Source organism: Lathyrus oleraceus, chromosome 4 (genome assembly GCF_024323335.1).
Source record: "Lathyrus oleraceus cultivar Zhongwan6 chromosome 4, CAAS_Psat_ZW6_1.0, whole genome shotgun sequence".
NCBI lineage: Eukaryota > Viridiplantae > Streptophyta > Magnoliopsida > Fabales > Fabaceae > Lathyrus > Lathyrus oleraceus.
Window position 1 is genome coordinate 174,859,789 of NC_066582.1, and position 22,619 is coordinate 174,882,407.

General features: G+C 38.3%; 1 pseudogene; it reads right to left on the reverse strand.

The window, feature by feature from the left end:
* Nucleotides 1-1,795: 1,795 nt before the first annotated feature.
* The window catches only part of LOC127136567 (transcription factor SPATULA-like), a 30,915-nt pseudogene continuing 10,091 nt past the window's right edge, over nt 1,796-22,619 (reverse strand).

The following is a 22,619-nucleotide window of genomic DNA, read 5'->3' on the forward strand; positions in this document are numbered from 1 at the left end:
GTAATTTTTGTTAATATGACTTATATGTATTTATCTATTTATTTTTATTTTTAAAAAAATAACAAAAGAATAAGTTAATTTAAATGTTTTAAGAAACAAAGAAAATAAAATAAACAGTTAATCGAAAATGCAAGGTTTATGACCGAGTATTCGAGGGTTCCCACCGGAATGCTAGATTCCAATGGTCCTATTCTTTTTAGTAATTTTTGAAAAGATTTAATATTTTAACTTAAATGATAAGATGATTTAATCAGGAAAAAAAATATTTAATAGAATTTTAAAAAACATGTTATTGGGCCAAAATTCTTATTCTATCTATTCGATCAATATCATCATACAATTATTTATTTAAATAGCAACCCATAAATAAATAAAAAAGTAGATATTTTAATTAAATCATAGAATGAATGATAAAAATAATTTAGAAATCAAAACTAATTAAATAATCCAATTAATAATAGTAACAATTAATTAATGATGACCAAATATCTAAATTATTAAAAAACAATTAAAAAATAATGAAAAAATCCCTTTATTATTCTGATTTTAATATATTTTTACCAACGGTTATATTTTAAAATAAAGAAGGAAATAAGAAAATTTCTAAGCATCCATTAATTAAAAATAAATATAATATAAAATTGTTTTTGTTTTTATTTTTTACTTTCCCTTTTAACTAAAAAAATAAACCAAATAATAAAATAAATAAAAATCAAGTCATAAATGTTATTCTTTCCTATGAACAGACAACTGAATATTTAGTGATTTCAAAAGACCAAATGAACAGTAAATCTTCGCGTGATTCTTGGAAGAAGAAGAAAAGTGCATTAAATAATATTGAAAATAGAATAAATGTAAACAATGAGAATTAAAATCAGTACCTATCACCATTCACTTCCTTTCTTCTTTCACGCTCAATCATCCTTCTCTCTCTCAATTACGATCTCTTACCATCTCGTCACTCTCGATCGCTCTATCTCACACCTCTCTCGCTCATGTCATCTCTCAATCTCAACCTCATTCACAAACTTTCACTCTACATGCCAAAAAACAAATGCTTTAAAGAGATTCAAGCAGTAAAGCTCACCTTCGGCGGTGGTCCGGCGGTAATGACGATGCTTGGATCTTCCTCCTGTCGCCGCTCAACTCTTCTAGCTCTAGGGTTTTCGCTCTCTGAAAACTTTAGGGTTTTTTTTTGTGGCCGACTGAAATTAGGTTTTTCGTCGCCGCTCCTAAAAACTCTCCTTTTTTCTACCGCATCCGCCTCTTTTTATACCCAATCCGTTAGGGTTTTCGAGCTAGCTATGGAGATTAAAATGGGAAACCTCTTGGAAGTACTTTTAGGTGCTCAGCTTTGCCTGTCTCGCTTGATACTTAAATCTGGAAACGGTAATATGAACTTAGCCTTTCTCGCTCTAACTTTGTCTCAATTCCGTTTTGGGGGTATTTCTTGAAATTTTACTGCCTTGTTGATTTACCATGCTTTCACTGCAGTGAAAATTGGAACATTCATGGGTAGCTTCTGTTTTCATGGCCTTGATGGTGCGACTCCATTATGAATTCGTTGCAGATGAATTCGTTATGTTGCTGTTATGGCAGTGCAGGTTGGGTTCTCTTTGGCCATTATGGTGAAGCCAAATCCGTAGCATTGAATGAAAAAGAGAAAACAGGTTGCCTTGATTCTGAAAAAGGTTAGAGGTTAGTTACCGTAAGTTAGAAGTTGTTATCCGCTATGGTGTAGTCGTATTGATTGTTTTGAAGCTTGTTAATTCCCTGTGGTGTGCTGTTGCAGGAGTTAAGCCTTAATAGAGGGTTGAAAACTTGATGAGGGGTCGAAATTAGCTATATTTGCCGTGACAGTTTGATTCGAGATGCTGCCTTGTTCTGGAAAACTAAAACTAGGCGGCACAAAACATTCATCATTTGCAGATGAGGCAATTGCATTGACAGAATTGTGAAATCCAATATTACCCTCATCAAGATTGAATAAATTGGTTTGAGAAAACATCGTAGGTCGCGATCCTCCTGATAGAGACACCGGATGCAGGCTATAACCATTTCTTATCATTAACATCTGCAGAAATGATTACAAACATTGCACTTGAAGTTGAAGCTGCTTTAAATATTCTATAGCCTCATCAAGCATTGAAGCTTTGTCTGTCTTATTAGAATTCAGAATTAAATTCTGCAAAGCTTTCAATTTCTCATTAATCTTACTCCTCCTTCTCTTTTTAGATAAATTATGAAACTCTGCAGCTCTGCTTCTCTTTGATGAAGAACCTGATGGTGGGGTAGCTTTTGATGATGGCAACTCTGAAGCTTCATCATTCAATTCCTGTTATAGAACGAAAGGCGTCGCCGTCATAGCTTATTAGAGAATTGTTTTGGAGTTGTTATAAGTTTAGGATGGGATTACTTGATGTCTTATTATTTGTTGGCTGCTGCAGCTTGGATTAATGTGAATATGCCTGGGACTGATACAGGTCATTGGCCGTTGATGTTTGTGCAGGATCCTTTGGTTTGCACTTGCAGGTGTGATGCATAATTGGTTAATTACTGCAGAATTTTGGACATATTTGCTTCAGGAATGAATAGAAAGTCTAAAGGTTATTGGTTAGCTTGGGAATTTCGGCTTGGATGCGGCTACGAAGCGCATTGGATGGCGGGGCTGTTTTGGAATTCTCATGGGATTGGGTTGGAAACGTATTGAATTGTTAGATTGTGTATTGAAAGTTAATTGAATGAATGGGATCATGTAATGAATGTTTATTGAATTGTATTGAATGGAATTGGATATATTGAATGAAAGTTTGAATGAATTGTATGGTTATGGTTGTAGTTTGAACTTGATTGAAGTGATTGTAAAGAATAAGAATGGTTGTAACTTGGTTTATGGAAATGGATATTTGGTTATAAAAATGGATATGGATTTTAGAAATAATCCAAGACTAATCTAAATGTCAATTTAAAATAAAAAAAACCAATAAAACCAATTAAAATCAAATTAATCTATAATTTGTTAAAATTACTTTGATATCAATTCTAACATTTATTTGAAAATTAAAATCAATTAGAGTTTGAACCATTAGTAAAAAAACAATTAAGATTAAATTGAAATTTGAAATTACTCTTAATTTGAAATTAAAATCAAATTGAAAATTAAAAAGTCAAATAACTTAAATTAGAATCCATTTTGTAATTAAAAGCACCATGATCGAAAAGGCTTAGATAATGACCAATGTTTATCAAAATCGAGACAATATGGATTTGGGAATGGACGGTTGACTTTGGTCAACTAAATGACTAGAAAGTCAATGATTGACCTCAGACGTGAATTAGGGTTTATATTAAAATGAATGCATGATGCATAGTGGATGAAAAAATTTCAGGACCAAAATCGGGGTATGACAGTTGCCCCTATTTAAACATCTTCCACCAGAGGAAAATGAAACAACATTTTTCATTGGATCGCAGTGGGGGATGGTTAAATACCATGGAGGCCCAGATTTTGATTCTGAAAAATGCAAATGCTATGATATGATATGCATGGATACAAGACTTTTTTTTGTAATCTTTATCTGCTAGGGATATGGTGAACCCTTAACAGGAGATGCTACTAGGCAAACCAATTTGTGGGGAATGCTGATGGTCCACAGGGAGACAGATAAATGGTAAAAAAACAAACTTGCGGGGGAAAACAAATCCTGCTGGAGAGTCAGACACACACCGGGGAGTACTCAAAGTGAAATTTGATAAACGATACTTAGAATACAAGAGATTTCGGTAGTAAGTTCACATATTACTTACTAAACCCGAATATGAAAATTTCTACAACAGGTTCATATATGACCTGATAACACTGAAACAATCATAGAGAAAGATTCTTCAAAACAGGTTCATATATGACCTGGCAATGCTGGAATAAAGCTCAACAACAGGTTCATATATGACCTGACAATGTTGGGGAATATCAAGAATCTGGTAATACTGGAATAAAGCTCAACAACAGGTTCATATATGACCTGACAATGTTGGGGAATATCAAGAATCTGGTAATACTGGAATAAAGCTCAACAACAGGTTCATATATGACCTGAATAAGGCTCAACAATAGGTTCATATATGACCTGACAATGGAATAAAGTTCAACAACAGGTTCGTATATGACCTGAATAGCACTGAACACCAGGTTCATATATGACCTGATAATGGAATAAAGTTCAACAACAGGTTCATATATGACCTGAATAGTATTGAACAACAGGTTCATATATGACCTGATAATGGAATAAAGTTCAACAATAGGTTCATATATGACCTGAATAGCACTGAACAACAGGTTCATATATGACCTGATAATGGAATAAAGTTCAACAACAGGTTCATATATGACCTGAATAGTATTGAACAACAGGTTCATATATGACCTGATAATGGAATAAAGTTCAACAACAAGTTCATATATGACCTGAATAGCACTGAACAAACAGGTTTATATATGACCTGATAATGGAATAAAGTTCAACAATAGGTTCATATATGACCTGAATAGTATTGAACAACAGGTTCATATATGACCTGATAATGGAATAAAGTTCAACAACAGGTTCATATATGACCTGAATAGCACTGAACAACAGGTTCATATATGACCTGATAATGGAATAAAGTTCAACAACAGGTTCATATATGACCTGAATAGTATTGAACAACAGGTTCATACATGACCTGGTAATGGAATAAAGTTCAACAACAGGTTCATATATGACCTGAATAGTATTGAACAACAGGTTCATATATGACCTGATAATGCTCAACAACAATTGGACTCTTGACCGTAAGTAATGGATTATAACCAACTTTTAACGGATTTTGCCAACAACAATTGGACTTGAAAATGACTGCAAAAATCGGATGTTGGTTTAAGGGCACCAAATACAAATTAGAATTAGAGGTCAAAGGGTATAGGATCAACAACAAGACCCGGGTCAATGCAAAATGAGCCCGAAGTACATTTCGGCTATGCATGATTTGGATTTTTTTTATGCATGATATATGAATGATCATGACTATGAGAATGCTGACACTTGAGTGGACCGAGAGTTTGTAAAGGCTTTTTATGGAAGCTCATGATTCCTCAACACCGAGAACTCAACCAAATATTTTATGATAAATGTTATCAAAGGAGAATTCTATCAAGCTTGACAACCACAACTTAGCCAATGGGATTCTTTTGGAGGATTAATGAATCATGCTAGCATAATTTCCGGCACTCATCTTAGACTCAATAGTTGTTGACGTATGGCAGAATTTGTTTGAGTAATTTGAAAGCATGAAGGGGTCTGCCCCTCTGTGGCTCATCTTGCCCCAGTCTGTTGGGACTTTGGAAATGTTCACCTTGAAAGTGAGTTTGAAAACAACTTGCCATGAGACTACCTCGAGATGGCTTGCCCCAAGTGTTTGAAACTTGCAATGGTCCGAACTTGACTAACCAAATGTTGGAATGGTAGACTCTTGATTGACTTTCCTTGGATAGTTGAGCTCTGAGGTGGCTTGCCCCGGTCTGAGTCTTGAAACAAATTACTCTTGGCTAGATGACCCTTAGGGTGATTAGCTCGAATTAACTGATGCTCAAAGTGATTTGCCTCTGACTAGACTTCTTTCACTTTATCAAGTTCCTCAATTGTATTTGGAATTTCTTTGATGCTAAGTGTTGACTCGCAAATAAGATTGTGCATTCAAAAAATGGTAATTTTAATGCAATGTTTATGCAAAAATTTGAACTCGAAGTTTATTGATATGAATGGGTGAAATACAGTGAACGAGTCATTGATAAGAAAACAATGGTGATCTAATCACTCACAATATGCAAGTTGGTGCCATCAAATGATTAATAAAAATCGTTTGGAGTCAGGTTAACACAACCTTGTGGTAGTATGCTTTCAGAATAAACCCTGTCTCAATTAGGTCTTTTAAGTGTTGTAACGTGGCCTGGTTCACGGTTTTTTAAACAAAAGGATATAAGGCTCAAAATTTATTTTTTTACCCACCCCTTCTTCTTGATGATCTCCAGATCCTACGTTCAGTTAATTCGATACACGCATTCGACTTCCAAGAGGGTTCGAAGGTGTGATGAGGATTCAAGACGAATTTTCTTGAAATGGCAGTCACCTTATTTTGTTTTTGTTGAGGATTTAATGACCTCCTTTGATTGATTTATTTTATCCCTAATTTTTCCTGGACCGCTTCCTTAATGCTTTCGGTCCAACGGGATGCCCTAACTTTTGCCTAAGTCATTTTGTGGTATTTGACTTAGCGGACTTTTTTCTGTGGTTTTTTTTACGTTTTGACTGCCACATTATTGGTGGATGAGGATCAACCAACACTAATTTTAGCTTTTCTCAACTTCTTCGACACTTCAACATGTGCGCGAAGGATAACATGTGGTTGAACCTAATTGGAGGGTGTACATATGGACGATTTTTTTTTTGAAAGATCGAATGCACGATCAAACTATCTGAACATAACTACCCTGCCCCAGGTTAAGATTAAAGGTTTTAGATCCGAAATAAACACCAACTTCTAGGCTCAAAGTGGTTGACTAGGGATTAACTCCTTATCTCTTCAGTGTTTGGGGATTTGAAACAATGCCTTACATCATCGACAAGGTTTTACTCAAAAGCATACCACAACAATTTCAGGTGTTTCGTTTTCATCATCCTCCTTCCAATCTTTGTTAACACAACGGTTTGATAAACAAAAGTGAATGAGAGGAGTATTTTTGTTTTTAACATGAATGAAAAACGAGTGAATACGAATGGATTAATTCAAAAGATGCATAAACATTTCATTAATCTTACCAATTCAAAGAAAACAACAATGCTTAAAAGCAATTAACAATCAACATGCAAGGAAACTACAAAAAGAATGCTGAAACAAACAAATGCTTGCCAACTTTAGGGAATGACTTCTCCAAACTTGATCCATTAACTTAAGGGGACACCCCTTGAGACCTTCGCACTTATTCGACCGATGGGTTAACGTTTACCACAAAGCTTCCTCCTTTCACTTCTCCTTTTCTTTCATTGGTATGGGTCGTGACATTGGAAATCCAAGGCGGTATCTCAATGCTTTTACCAGGAAACAATGATAGCTCATTAGCCACATCCCTGACATCTTCCTTGTGGAACAAAAACTTGAGGGGTTTCAAGGGTCCTTTCCCTTTCTCATTACCTGGCCCAGAAACCAAGGTATATGTGCCTGAGCCTTCCTCCTTGAGTGTTGGTGACCCTATGTCAATCAATCTTTGCAGCTTGAGCTTAAAACTCTTGCATTCCTCGATGGAGTGCCCCATTGTTCCAGTATGGTATTCGCACTTGATCTTCGGGTGATCTTCTTCAAAGACTAAGCTCTTTTTGTTAATCAGCTCTCGTACCAAGGCTTTCAGCGCTAAGCAAGAATCTAGGTTATGTCCCACTGCCCCTTTATGGAATTCACATGTTGCATTTGGATTGTACCATGGCAGGTATGGTAACACAGGTGTGAGAGCTCGAGGGGTCACCAAAGCATTTTGGATCAGTTGTGGGTAGAGCTTGCTATATGGCACCGGAATTGGGTCATTGTGATTTTTGTTCCTCTTGTTCTGATTCTGATTTTTGTTCTGAACCTGACTTCGGTGATTTTGAGGAGGAATAGCCAGAGGATATTGATGATGACGTCTTGAGGTAGGGCCATATGCCGGTAGACGAGGAGTTGCCATATAGAATTTCCCTTGACTTGGGGTAACGCTAGATGGATGTGGAGTAGTAATTCTCTTTGTTGCAGCAGCGTATATTGGGTGACCCTCTTTTCTCAACAAGACTTGCAGGGTTTCCAAGACCCATCTCATTTGGCTCTTCAAAAGATTAAGTTCCTCCTTCAGCGCTTCTTGGTTTTTCCTTAGCTCGTCCATCATCTCCTGAGACATGGTTCTTTGTTCTAAACGCGTGTTGAGAATCACTTTGCTTCATGGACAAAGGATGGATGAGTTTTTTTGGTATTTTCGAGAAATGATATGAAATGCGTGATGACGAATGCATATGCAACATTATATGAATGGATGCAATGCATTTTTCATGTCTCGGTATGCAAATAAAATGCAATCCAGGTAGTTAGGATCTGGGATAATGTGAGTAACTCAAAACATCTTACTAGGTAGGCTCCTTAACAGATAGTTCTAGGATTTCTACCCATAAACCCACTCACGGGATAGTTTCTACGTTTTTGATAAGGTTCCCAGAGTCATGGACCATAATCGTATCAATATCATGCAACAGGCTAGCCGCTTTATGACAAGAGTGACGAAAGGACTCTTCAGAGCGGGGTTTTCATACTGGGTGCAAAAAGGAGAGGCCCTTAGAGTCCAACATTACGCAACCACCAAAGCAGGAACTGGTTCTAAGAGGGGCTCCTAGAGTCATGGACCCTTCAGGAATCAACATTATGCAACAGGCTAGCTGTCTTATAACGAGATCTACAAACAGGTCTACTCTAGGGGAGTCTTCATGCTAGGCACGCAAGGAGTGGCCCTTGGGGACTAACACTACACAACTTCCAATTCTAACTTATGTGTTCTCTCTTCTTTTTCCAAAGCTCGGGTGTAGAGCTTTATTCATGATATCAAAATCCAAACACTCACATATATATATATATATATATATATATATATATATATATATATATATATATATCTATATATATATATATATATATATATATATATATATATATATATATATATATATATATATATATATATATATATATATACTTATATAAAACTGCGATAAAACAGAGATAAAGAAAGCATATAACAAAGGAAGAAAAATAAACAAACAAAGCTAACACACATACGAAAACCTAACTGAACTAGGGTTGACTCACTTAGGGATGTTCCTGTCCCCAGCAGAGTCGCCATCTGTCGCACCTCGAAAAAATGGGGATGCGACTTTAAAGCGAAGCGCGATCGCACGCTCGCAATGATGGACTGAACAGAGTTACCACCGAACTTTATTTATCCCTAAAAAGGAAAGGGGAAATATCGATAAAACCCAAGAAAGAACGACAATGATTATGGTCATCGCAATCAATATCAGTGTTCGGGAGTCGGTTACGCAAGGGGAAGGTATTAGCACCCCTCACGTCCGTTGTATTCAACGGGAACCGTTTAGTTAGTTTCGTTTTGAATGTTAGCTTATGTTAGTCTTCTCAAGTTATAATGAGGGAGAGAAAGAATAGAAGAGAGAAGAAATGTTTTTGGATTTTTAACGAAGGACTAAACCTAAGTTTTTTATTAATGGGCCTGACAAGATTTACAAATCCTGCTCCTACGTATCTCAAAAGAGAAATCAAGGCTTACGTAGTTCTGGGTAGAAAAATGTTTGTTTGTTGGTCGATTTTAGCGAAAGCTATACTGTATTAATCGACGAAAACATTGTTTTACCCAAAACAGATGAGGAGTGGACGCATACCATACATCGAACGGATTTATAAATCTACATTCGGAAAAGCATCACTTATCTCGACTCAACAATCGTGGCCGAAACATTGTTTTGCATCACCTTAAGACAATATATCTTTCATTTATGAAAAAGGTTTTTGATTAGTCGCACGGCGGTGAAAAAGAATTTGATTGGTTGGATGTATTTTGAGTAATGGCGAGAACTTGGATGAGCGAGATATCCATCTCGAATCCTAGTCTCAGGAGTGCACGGTATACACCATGTTCCATTTCCATCTTTATTGAAAAGGTGTTGAATAAGGATTAAGTATATATTTTTTGGGTTTGGAAAGACGGATATTTGAGAATGAGGCATAAGCCCTAAGATTAAAATTTCAGGGTTCCCCTGGAATGCTAGATTCCAATGGTCCTTTTTTATTCGAATTATTTAAGAAAATTATTTAATGGACAATGAACACTTGATGAGAATCAAATGTTCAAAGGGTTATGCCAGAATGCTTGATCTCAACGGCCCTTATTTTGTCCAAGTTAATTAATGTGTTTTAAAAAGAATGAACAGTTAATCCAAAACACGTGGTTCAAGACCGATCATTCAAGGGTTCCTACCGGAATGCTAAATTCCAATAGTCCACTTCTTTTGAGTTATTCATTTTTTTTTTAATATTTTAACTTAAATAGTAAAGTGTTTTAATTGGGATAAGAAACAAATTAATGAGATTAAAATATATAACTTGGGGTAGGATCAAAGTTTAAGAAAATAGTCATAAGTATTTTATTATATTGATTAGTCAACATCATTACTAGATATTTATTTAATTATTTATTCATAACATTCTAACAATAATAAATAAAATTACAAAGAAAATGATATTATTTGGAAAAATAATATTTCTATAGTTATTCAAACATTTAGAGAAAATAGCAAGAAATAAAGTTGGAGAAAAATACAATTATATTCTTTTTATGTCTAGTAAAATAAAGTGAGAAAATAAGATCAACTTAATATTAGACACATGTGTCATACCCCAAAATTTGCCCATTAATCTTGCAAAACATTTCTCGAAGCACTCCAACTTATTTTGCAAGGCACTGACCTTAAAGGAACAAATGCCCAGCTCACAACAGACCCAATCCAGAAAAAGGCCCAAACTAGCTTGCTCGCTAGGCGAGCAACTCCTTCGCCTAGCGAAGCTTGCGATATATCAGAATTTTCGGGCTTCATTCTGAGCCCATTAGGTCACCACAATCACTATAAATACCGACACTTCAGTCACGAAAATGGACGAAAACGAAAACAGAGAAAGGAGAACCCTAGCAAGCAAACCCTAACGCTCCCAGACGGAAAACCCTAGAGGCAAACCCTGAAGGAACCCAGCGGCATCAAGGTTACCTCTGCCCAATTCAATCCGATTTGTCAATCCCAGGTCGCAATTCAATTTGCAAACAGGTTTGCATTGCTATTACCGCCTTATGTTCTTAATTTGCATGTGGCATTATGATTAAATTTATGAAAATATCTTAAGTCTGGCATGTGAATTTTTAGTACGTATCTGAATACCTCAAATGATTAACCATGTAATTGCTGTAATGAAAGCCATAAAGCATAAAATTGGCTGAAATTGTACTGTTATCAAAACCGGAATCCGCAGCCGCTCGCTAGCACATCGCTAAGCGAGCATGCAGCGAGTATTCGCTAAGCCTTCGCTAGGAGAAGCAGGAGCGAACGTAACAGTAGCTGACTTTTCTGTTCTGATTTTTTTGCTCATCTGACATGTTTTATCATGGCCATGCATGGTTTATCTGATCCTATTACTGCTGTGATTTCTTTTGTGGTGTGATTCTCGATTGCACCCTGATTTGGTATTCTGACATGTTTGCTGAGTTTTGTAAAGGTTCACATATCCCCGGAAAAGATAGCTTGGTAGGTATTCCACTTTATTTGTGGGATACCCTTGTGGAGATTCACCTTACATCACTTAACTGATTTTAATGTATTAATTTTTATGTGGAGACCCACCCTAAATTACCTAGCTGATTTTAATGTATTGATTTCATCGATTTTAATGTGGACCTAATTACTTAATCGATTACGGCTATCTAATTAATTGTAAAACTTTGCCTTTAAATATGCGATCTTGGATCTCTCTTTGTTACCCTACGATATTACGGTATTATGGTCATGTCCCGCGAATGTGGGGATGCACTTAGCAAAGACCCTTCGGTTAAATCATCATAGTCCCTCGAATGTTGCCTTTGTCCCTCGATGACCCTTCGGTATAGCCTACGGTTAAATGATGATCGTCCCTTCGAATGCTAAGGTATCCTTACAAATGTTGCCTTCAATGACCAATCGATGACCCTACGATGACCCTTTTACATCGAAAGGATAAAACTACTTACTTCTCAATAGTAAGGACAGTTTTACCCTCATAAGGATAGGAAATGCCCATAAAGACCTTGGGTAGGTATAACTCCTAAATGCTTGCTCACAACTAAAACTACTTTTCACACCTCACACTTTTCAAAACCTCCATTAGAAAATCACCACTTGGCATACATTGGTACTAGAATCATTGTCAAGTTATATTTTTCTAAACAGCTTTCAAAATTAAACGAGATAAATACTTTGTATGCATTCGTACAAGAATCATTACAAAGTTAAACTCTCTTTTCAAAACATTTTCTAAACAGCTCTCACACACTTTTTCAGACAAGAAAAACATAAGTGATCAAGCAATTAAGAGCCCATGGATAACCATGGATACAAAGGGTGCTAACACCTTCCCTTTGTATAATGTACCTCCCGAACCCAAAATCTAAATTAAGGTCTTTCCTGTTCTTTTCCGCCTTTCCTTATTGGATGAAAGAAAAGTCGGTGGCAACTCTTGCTATCCGCGACATTTGCTTTACAAAGCAAAAACACAAAAAGTCAGTTCACCTTATGACAGAACTGGCGACTCTGCTGGGGACCCTTAAAAAGAGAGGTTACCTTAAAAAACAAGATCACTTATTCAAATTGTCTGATTTACTTTTAAGGGATTGCTTGGGTATTTTATGCTTGATTAAAAGATCCTACGCCCGGATCTAGTGTACCTTAGGTAAGTAGCAAAAGATCATCGCGACTATCCGGCGTATACTGGAATGGTCAAAATGATGGCTACGGTTAATGTGACACTTTGGATGTCCTGATGTTCCTCATGTTTACTTGAGGAGAAATTTGGCGTCTACGTGGTGTCATCAAAGCATTAACCAGACCTTTAGAACCCTAATTGACTCATCCTAGCCATTAGAAAGTAGTGAGATAACTGACTTCGGTTCCGACTGAGGTTGGTTGAGACTCGATACTACACTCTTTGAGATTGGACTTTAGGGAAGCTTCGGTCAACCACTTGGTGTTGCACTTAAGTGGACTTAAAGGAAGGTCAATGATTTGAGATCCTTCTAGAACCTGGTTACTATTCTAGGACAGGTTGAACCAACCAAACTTCAGTGGGGGAGGGTACTTACCTATGGAACTCATGCAAGCCTTTAAACTTAGGAATGATGGTTGTGTGACTTGCTTGTGCTTGTTATTTACTTAACATCATAACATCATAACATCATAACATCATAACATCATAACATCATAACATCATAACATCATAACATCATGACATCGTGGCATTGTACTAACCATTTCAAGGACTTTAAACATTGAAAACATTTCATACATTGCATAGCATAACATTGCATAACAGGTATTCTAAGGGATCAGTGTTCTCACGGTTTTCCTCCAAACAGGAAAATGGCCCTCGAACAAATTGTCAAGGATCTCCAGGCTCAGAATACTCAACTCCAAGAGATGGTCTTGAACTTATCCAAGGGGCAGGAGGAACTGAAGGCTCTCTTGCTCGATAAGAAAGACAAGAAATCTGTGAGTCACATTAACCCGGGAAGAAGGCAGTTTACGAAGATCAATATGACTTTAGCACAAGCACTGCAGGGTATGCTAAAAGCAAATTTAATTACCCTCAGAGATCCTCCTGCAAAACCCAACACTACTTCTTCTAGTTATAATCCCAATGCCAGGTGTGCATATCACTCCGATAGCCCCGGGCATGATACAAACGATTGTTGGTTGTTGAAAAATAAGATTCAGGATATGATCGACGTTGGAGAATTTGAATTTGATCCTCCGGGGACTCCTAATGTCATCCCTGCTCCTCTGTCTAATCATGACGAGACTGTTAATGCTGTAGAAGATGCTGATAGCGATTGCGACCCGGATAGCTGGATTTTCCCAACAATTGGTGACAGACTCAATAATTGGAAAGCTGAAGACACTATCCCGATTTCCTTTAGTCAGGAGTAATTGTTATTGCTATTTTAGCATTTTAAAGCATTGTGTCTATGCCCGGGGCACAATAGCTAATTTTTCAAGGGTTTTGTCATTTTCATAAGCATATTCACATTCAATGAATCAATGGACTTTTTGCATTCAAATATTGCGCTCTTTATCCTTCCTGTCATCTTTTAAACAAAGCTATGTATTCTTACACACACTCACGTAACAAATTACCGATCCATATCCACTCTGGATCCTATTGATAGTAATTCTGCTACTGTTCATTATGACTTTGAAAATCCGATCTACCAAGCCGAGGATGGAAGTTAGGAAGATTGTGAAGTACCTGAGAACTTGCCAGACTACTGCAAGAAGAAAGGACTATTCAGCCGCATGAGGCATCGATCGAAATTGTGAATCTGGACCACGTCGCCCGATTTAGCTCCCATTTGACCGCTACTTGCAAATCCATCTCCAAATTACTGAGACAAAATCAAGAAGTATCTCCAAGAACCTCCAATTCTGATGCCACCAATTGAAGGAGGACCTCTAATCATGTACTTGACCGTGTTAGAAAATTCAATGGGGTGTGTGCTGGGGCAACATGACGAGTCTGGTCGAAAAGAGCATGCAATATACTACCTTAGCAAAAGGTACCGACTGTGAAACAAGATACTCACAGCTCGAGAAAGCTTGTTGTGCTTTGGCTTGGGCTGCTCGCCGACTAAGACAGTATATGTTGAATCATACCGCTTTATTGATTTCTAAGATGGATCTTATCAAATACACATTTGAGAAACCTGCTGTCTCCTGAAAGAGCTATCACTGATAATGGTGCTAATCTGAACAATAAGATGATTACTGAACTCTGCACGCAGTTCAAAATAAAACACCATAATTCCGAAGCGGCGGCTTGGTAATAAAGCGTATCATTCTACCACAAGGTGATTCTAGAGGCAAATGGACTCCCACATACGAAGGGCCATTTGTAGTTAAGAAGGTATTCTCTGGTGGAGCCATGATACTTGCTACAATGGATGACGAAGAATCCCCGCATCCCGTGAACACGGACATAGTTAAAAAAATACTACGCATGTACACCCGGCAAGTCGAAAACCTGAAAAGGCGGCTTGGGCAAAAAAGGGTATCCTGGTGGACTGAAAACCTGAAAAGGCGGTCCAGGCAAAAATTAGGGATTAAAGCGTATGACTATGTCCCGTTCTCGGTCAGCTTCACCCAAATCAAAGGGATTGAATAAGCCAATCGCTTTTATCCAACAGCAGGAGATGAGAGGCTTGAAGACATAATGACAGTAGTGGAATTAAAATCGATGGGACTTTTTCTGCATAGCTTTCTCTTTGTTTCCTTGACAATTTCCTCTTACTAGGATTTCTGTCTCCCTGTACACGAATTGCCTGTTTATAGGCCCTCTTTCAAAATCGATACAATTTTACGTCCAAAGAAATGCTTTTGTTTTACTTCCTCTGTTTTGTTTGCATAAATGTCCATTGATTTAGTTTGAATTAATATATGCATTTGAACATGATTGATGTTTACCGAAAATACATGCATAAAATAGCAACCACAGTTACTAAAAGACTTTAGGATCGTGGATAAGGTCGAACCATGCTTTCCGATGAATCCGGTTACAAATTCTTTCCCCAACGAAAACCAGCTATTTCCCAGAAGAGGTCGACATCACCAGACAGACTAGTCATCTCTTCTATCCCCAGCTAGGCTCTGTTGAGTGTTTCCACCATCAGACAGAAATCAAGTATCCCCAGCTAAGAAAGGGCCATCAATACAAATATCTCCAACCAGAATATTGGGAGTTATTTTCCCCTGGCAAAAGTTTCAGACACATAATCCATTCATGCATCATTTCGCATCATATACATGCATATAATGTTCGCATTTATTTCAGACGCATAATTCATTCATTACATCATTTCACAGCATATACATGCATACATTGTTCGCATTTATTTTCAGAAGCATAAAACATCTCATGCATCATGACACGGCATGAAGCTAACTTTATTTTTCAGGTTAATTATCCTCTTGATACAGTCAAAACAAAGATCCATTCAGACGGACATCCTATCGATTACATTCAAGGTTCAGATACATCTTTCAGATATACTCCATGTCAACATTCATTCTGATATCCGCCCAATGGTGGCATCTTTAAGCCCACCCCAGATATTCATTGCAAATACAACATATACAAATACTATCAGATATAGCCTAGCGTACGGTTCATTCTGATTCAGCTCAACATATGACTCCTTCAACTCAGATACGATCTAGCGTACGATCCATTCTGACCTTCAACTACTCCAATACGGTCTAATGTACGACCCAGTTGGACCTTCAAATCCTCAGATGCTACCTAGCATACGGTACATTCTGAAGTGTAGTCTAGCGTACGACTACCCCTTTCATCATCAGATTCAGCCTAACGGACGGCTCATTCTGCTCAGAGACGGTCTAGCGTACGACCCGTTTGGATGTTCATTCCCTCAGATGCTACCTAGCGTACGGTACATTTCTGAAGTGTAGTCTAGCGTACGACTACCCATTTCATCATCAGATTCAGCCTAACGGACGGCTCATTCTGCTCAAATACGGTCTAATGTACGACCCAGTTAGACCTTCAAGTCCTCAGATGCTACCTAGCGTACGGTACATTTCTGAAGTGTAGTCTAGCGTACGACTACCCCTTTCATCATCAGATTCAGCCTAACGGACGACCCTTTCTGCTACTCAGATACGATCTAGCGTACGATCGGTCTGACCTTTACTTCTCCGGATGCAGCCCAATGGACGGCTCATTCTGCTACTCAGATACGATCTAGCGTATGATCGGTCTGACCTTTACTTCTCTGGATGCAGCCCAATGGACGGCTCATTCTGCTACTCAGATACGATCTAGCATACGATCCATTCTGACCCTTATATCTCAGATACAGCCTAATGGACAACCCATTCTGCTACTCAGATACGATCTAGTGTATGATCCATTCTGATCTTTCCTCCCCGGCGAGGTCATCCGCCTAATGAACGACTCACTCTGCTATTCAGATACGGTTTAGCGTATGATCCATTTTGATCCCTTATCCCCAGCAACGTATAACACACTCCGACTCCCCAGCGAAGTCGACAGCCTAAGGGATGACTCACTATACGGTCTAGCGTATGACCCGGTATGACACCCATGTCTTCAGATATCGTCTAACGTACGACACAATCTGAAGTTCTCATCATCAAACTTCCTGGATGGCATCTTTAAGCCCATCTCCATCAAGACTAATTGACAAGTGCAAATTTTTGGGGCATTCTAGTGTTCAATAATCTTCCACCTCCAAACCACGAATGGCATACTTGCCATCCTAACTCTCTCGGTTCAAGAATATTGAACAGGGGCAGCTATCATACCCCAAAATTTGCCCATTAATCTTGCAAAACATTTCTCGAAGCACTCCAACTTATTTTGCAAGGCACTGACCTTAAAGGAACAAAAGCCCAGCTCACAACAGACCCAATCCAGAAAAAGGCCCAAACTAGCTTGCTCGCTAGGCGAGCAACTCCTTCGCCTAGCGAAGCTTGCGATATATCAGAATTTTCGGGCTTCATTCTGAGCCCATTAGGTCACCACAATCACTATAAATACCGACACTTCAGTCACGAAAATGGACGAAAACGAAAACGGAGAAAGGAGAACCCTAGCAAGCAAACCCTAACGCTCCCAGACGGCAAACCCTGGAGGCAAACCCTAAAGGAACCCAACGGCATCAAGGTTACCTCTGCCCAATTCAATCCGATTTGTCAATCCCAGGTTGCAATTCAATTTGCAAACAGGTTTGCATTGCTATTACCGCCTTATGTTCTTAATTTGCATGTGGCATTATGATTAAATTTATGAAAATATCTTAAGTCTGGCATGTGAATTTTTAGTACGTATCTGAATACCTCAAATGATTAACCATGTAATTGCTGTAATGAAAGCCATAAAGCATAAAATTGGCTGAAATTGTATTGTTATCAAAACCGGAATCCGCAGCCGCTCGCTAGCACATCGCTAAGCGAGCATGCATCGAGTATTCGCTAAGCCTTCGCTAGGCGAAGCAGGAGCGAACGTAACAGTAGTTGACTTTTCTGTTCTGATTTTTTTGCTCATCTGACATGTTTTATCATGGCCATGCATGGTTTATCTGATCCTATTACTGCTGTGATTTCTTTTGTGGTGTGATTCTCGATTGCACCCTGATTTGGTATTCTGACATGTTTGCTGAGTTTTGTAAAGGTTCACATATCCCCGGAAAAGATAGCTTGGTAGGTATTCCACTTTATTTGTGGGATACCCTTGTGGAGATTCACCTTACATCACTTAACTGATTTTAATGTATTAATTTTTATGTGGAGACCCACCCTAAATTACCTAGCTGATTTTAATGTATTGATTTCATCGATTTTAATGTGGACCTAATTACTTAATCGATTACGGCTATCTAATTAATTGTAAAACTTTGCCTTTAAATATGCGATCTTGGATCTCTCTTTGTTACCCTACGATATTACGGTATTATGGTCATGTCCCGCGAATGTGGGGATGCACTTAGCAAAGACCCTTCGGTTAAATCATCATAGTCCCTCGAATGTTGCCTTTGTCCCTCGATGACCCTTCGGTATAGCCTACGGTTAAATGATGATCGTCCCTTCGAATGCTAAGGTATCCTTACAAATGTTGCCTTCAATGACCAATCGATGACCCTACGATGACCCTTTTACATCGAAAGGATAAAACTACTTACTTCTCAATAGTAAGGACAGTTTTACCCTCATAAGGATAGGAAATGCCCATAAAGACCTTGGGTAGGTATAACTCCTAAATGCTTGCTCACAACTAAAACTACTTTTCACACCTCACACTTTTCAAAACCTCCATTAGAAAATCACCACTTGGCATACATTCGTACTAGAATCATTGTCAAGTTATATTTTTCTAAATAGCTTTCAAAATTAAACGAGATAAATACTTTGTATGCATTCGTACAAGAATCATTACAAAGTTAAACTCTCTTTTCAAAACATTTTCTAAACAACTCTCACACACTTTTTCAGACAAGAAAAACATAAGTGATCAAGCAATTAAGAGCCCATGGATAACCATGGATACAAAGGGTGCTAACACCTTCCCTTTGTATAATGTACCTCCCGAACCCAAAATCTAAATTAAGGTCTTTCCTGTTCTTTTCCGCCTTTCCTTATTGGATGAAAGAAAAGTCGGTGGCAACTCTTGCTATCCGCGACATTTGCTTTACAAAGCAAAAACACAAAAAGTCAGTTCACCGTATGACAGAACTGGCGACTCTGCTGGGGACCCTTAAAAAGAGAGGTTACCTTAAAAAACAAGATCACTTATTCAAATTGTCTGATTTACTTTTAAGGGATTGCTTGGGTATTTTATGCTTGATTAAAAGATCCTACGCCCGGATCTAGTGTACCTTAGGTAAGTAGCAAAAGATCATCGCGACTATCCGGCGTATACTGGAATGGTCAAAATGATGGCTACGGTTAATGTGACACTTTGGATGTCCTGATGTTCCTCATGTTTACTTGAGGAGAAATTTGGCGTCTACGTGGTGTCATCAAAGCATTAACCAGACCTTTAGAACCCTAATTGACTCATCCTAGCCATTAGAAAGTAGTGAGATAACTGACTTCGGTTCCGACTGAGGTTGGTTGAGACTCGATACTACACTCTTTGAGATTGGACTTTAGGGAAGCTTCGGTCAACCACTTGGTGTTGCACTGAAGTGGACTTAAAGGAAGGTCAATGATTTGAGATCCTTCTAGAACCCGGTTACTATTCTAGGACAGGTTGAACCAACCAAACTTCAGTGGGGAGGGTACTTACCTATGGAACTCATGCAAGCCTTTAAACTTAGGAATGATGGTTGTGTGACTTGCTTGTGCTTGTTATTTACTTAACATCATAACATCATAACATCATAACATCATAACATCATAACATCATAACATCATAACATCATAACATCATGACATCGTGGCATTGTACTAACCATTTCAAGGACTTTAAACATTGAAAACATTTCATACATTGCATAGCATAACATTGCATAACAGGTATTCTAAGGGATCAGTGTTCTCACGGTTTTCCTCCAAACAGGAAAATGGCCCTCGAACAAATTGTCAAGGATCTCCAGGCTCAGAATACTCAACTCCAAGAGATGGTCTTGAACTTATCCAAGGGGCAGGAGGAACTGAAGGCTCTCTTGCTCGATAAGAAAGACAAGAAATCTGTGAGTCACATTAACCCGGGAAGAAGGCAGTTTACGAAGATCAATATGACTTTAGCACAAGCACTGCAGGGTATGCTAAAAGCAAATTTAATTACCCTCAGAGATCCTCCTGCAAAACCCAACACTACTTCTTCTAGTTATAATCCCAATGCCAGGTGTGCATATCACTCCGATAGCCCCGGGCATGATACAAACGATTGTTGGTTGTTGAAAAATAAGATTCAGGATATGATCGACGTTGGAGAATTTGAATTTGATCCTCCGGGGACTCCTAATGTCATCCCTGCTCCTCTGCCTAATCATGACGAGACTGTTAATGCTGTAGAAGATGCTGATAGCGATTGCGACCCGGATAGCTGGATTTTCCCAACAATTGGTGACAGACTCAATAATTGGAAAGCTGAAGACACTATCCCGATTTCCTTTAGTCAGGAGTAATTGTTATTGCTATTTTAGCATTTTAAAGCATTGTGTCTATGCCCGGGGCACAATAGCTAATTTTTCAAGGGTTTTGTCATTTTCATAAGCATATTCACATTCAATGAATCAATGGACTTTTTGCATTCAAATATTGCGCTCTTTATCCTTCCTGTCATCTTTTAAACAAAGCTATGTATTCTTACACACACTCACGTAACAAATTACCGATCCATATCCACTCTGGATCCTATTGATAGTAATTCTGCTACTGTTCATTATGACTTTGAAAATCCGATCTACCAAGCCGAGGATGGAAGTTAGGAAGATTGTGAAGTACCTGAGAACTTGCCAGACTACTGCAAGAAGAAAGGACTATTCAGCCGCATGAGGCATCGATCGAAATTGTGAATCTGGACCACGTCGCCCGATTTAGCTCCCATTTGACCGCTACTTGCAAATCCATCTCCAAATTACTGAGACAAAATCAAGAAGTATCTCCAAGAACCTCCAATTCTGATGCCACCAATTGAAGGAGGACCTCTAATCATGTACTTGACCGTGTTAGAAAATTCAATGGGGTGTGTGCTGGGGCAACATGACGAGTCTGGTCGAAAAGAGCATGCAATATACTACCTTAGCAAAAGGTACCGACTGTGAAACAAGATACTCACAGCTCGAGAAAGCTTGTTGTGTTTTGGCTTGGGCTGCTCGCCGACTAAGACAGTATATGTAGAATCATACCGCTTTATTGATTTCTAAGATGGATCTTATCAAATACACATTTGAGAAACCTGCTGTCTCCTGAAAGAGCTATCACTGATAATGGTGCTAATCTGAACAATAAGATGATTACTGAACTCTGCACGCAGTTCAAAATAAAACACCATAATTCCGAAGCGGCGGCTTGGTAATAAAGCGTATCATTCTACCACAAGGTGATTCTAGAGGCAAATGGACTCCCACATACGAAGGGCCATTTGTAGTTAAGAAGGTATTCTCTGGTGGAGCCATGATACTTGCTACAATGGATGACGAAGAATCCCCGCATCCCGTGAACACGGACATAGTTAAAAAAATACTACGCATGTACACCCGGCAAGTCGAAAACCTGAAAAGGCGGCTTGGGCAAAAAAGGGTATCCTGGTGGACTGAAAACCTGAAAAGGCGGTCCAGGCAAAAATTAGGGATTAAAGCGTATGACTATGTCCCGTTCTCGGTCAGCTTCACCCAAATCAAAGGGATTGAACAAGCCAATCGCTTTTATCCAACAGCAGGAGATGAGAGGCTTGAAGACATAATGACAGTAGTGGAATTAAAATCGATGGGACTTTTTCTGCATAGCTTTCTCTTTGTTTCCTTGACAATTTCCTCTTACTAGGATTTCTGTCTCCCTGTACACGAATTGCCTGTTTATAGGCCCTCTTTCAAAATCGATACAATTTTACGTCCAAAGAAATGCTTTTGTTTTACTTCCTCTGTTTTGTTTGCATAAATGTCCATTGATTTAGTTTGAATTAATATATGCATTTGAACATGATTGATGTTTACCGAAAATACATGCATAAAATAGCAACCACAGTTACTAAAAGACTTTAGGATCGTGGATAAGGTCGAACCATGCTTTCCGATGAATCCGGTTACAAATTCTTTCCCCAACGAAAACCAGCTATTTCCCAGAAGAGGTCGACATCACCAGACAGACTAGTCATCTCTTCTATCCCCAGCTAGGCTCTGTTGAGTGTTTCCACCATCAGACAGAAATCAAGTATCCCCAGCTAAGAAAGGGCCATCAATACAAATATCTCCAACCAGAATATTGGGAGTTATTTTCCCCTGGCAAAAGTTTCAGACACATAATCCATTCATGCATCATTTCGCATCATATACATGCATATAATGTTCGCATTTATTTCAGACGCATAATTCATTCATTACATCATTTCACATCATATACATGCATACATTGTTCGCATTTATTTTCAGAAGCATAAAACATCTCATGCATCATGACACGGCATGAAGCTAACTTTATTTTTCAGGTTAATTATCC